Raw genomic sequence first — 689 nt, forward strand, 5'->3', positions numbered from 1 at the left:
CCAGGGTCCTGCTGGTTCTTGTAGCTTCACCCAAGACACCAGACAACTCAGTAGTCTTATATAAAAGATCTACTTTATTCTACTATATACACAGCTCCAAACAATACTCTACAATCCACTACTATCCACTCTACTACCCACAAAATGCATTGGGATGTATAGTCACTATTATAGCCAAATCATGGTACCACCTACTGTGGTCTGTTTCCACCCAGTAGGCGTGTACATCATTCCCATTGGTTCTCCTTGTTCATCCCACAATTAGTGATTTCATCATCTCAGCCTTGACCACTTAACAATTGTCAGGTGTGTCCAATTATTCACTATGCACTTCTTGTCCTTGGCACTCTTGTTAATTGTATTACCATTCACACCTGTGTGGTTCTCCATTGGCTTCTGCTGAGTCACTCTGACTCTCACATACATGTTTTATTTCTCTTACTGTATAACCCATGTTGCTTTTTCCTTAACATGCAGGAACTCTCAATCAAAGCATACCTGACAGATCGCCCTCCAGTCTCTGTTTAAAGACCTCCAAAGAAGGAGACTCCACCAAAACCTCCTGTCATGGCCAGCCACAAGGAGGACTCAGAGGACGATGAGGAGGACCCAGCTCCTCAGGTGCAGAAGGAACCTGAGACTGTGCCAGGCCCCAGTTTTGCCCTGCCAGGTCCCAGCTCTGCTCTCCC

The sequence above is a fragment of the Sceloporus undulatus genome, chromosome 2, assembly GCF_019175285.1.
Source record: "Sceloporus undulatus isolate JIND9_A2432 ecotype Alabama chromosome 2, SceUnd_v1.1, whole genome shotgun sequence".
NCBI classification, from domain to species: domain Eukaryota; kingdom Metazoa; phylum Chordata; class Lepidosauria; order Squamata; family Phrynosomatidae; genus Sceloporus; species Sceloporus undulatus.